The sequence below is a fragment of the Orycteropus afer genome, unplaced genomic scaffold, assembly GCF_000298275.1.
Source record: "Orycteropus afer afer isolate SDZICR_OR568_19922 unplaced genomic scaffold, OryAfe1.0 scaffold00317, whole genome shotgun sequence".
Classification (NCBI taxonomy): Eukaryota; Metazoa; Chordata; class Mammalia; order Tubulidentata; family Orycteropodidae; genus Orycteropus; species Orycteropus afer.
Window position 1 is genome coordinate 109863 of NW_006921904.1, and position 540 is coordinate 110402.

Genomic DNA, 540 nt, shown 5'->3' on the forward strand with positions numbered 1-540 from the left:
CAACAACAACAACAACATATATTATTAAATACAACTCAGTGGTTCAGCTATAATCAAAACAGAATAGATTTAATTGACCAGCTTGAATAGCCAGCTTTCTTTCAATTAAACAAACTCACTCTTTTCAATGCCTTTTAGCAAAACTGTCTGGAAAAACGTATTTCTAATGGTAGTCACTGTTGTTTGAGTGGCACTTTCAGATTTAAAAGAATGTGATAAAATTATTTTCAAGACAGAAACCAAGAATCTCAAAATGATGTAGATTTTTTAAGGAAACAGAAAAAAATAGCACTTTAGAGAGCATAATGCTTTAAAAAATACTACCAGATAATTTATAATCAACCCAGGTTTTTTCTTGACATACTTTTCTAAAACAAAAACTAAAAAAAAAAGAAGAAGAAGAAGAAAAGAAATATTGAAGCCTCTCAAAAAAGCTTTATAGAAAAGTCGAAGCTCCATGGTATTGCACACAAACCCTAGATCATCCCTCCTCTCCATGCGTATGGCCTATCTTTGTAACTATTAAAAAAAACAAAAAAA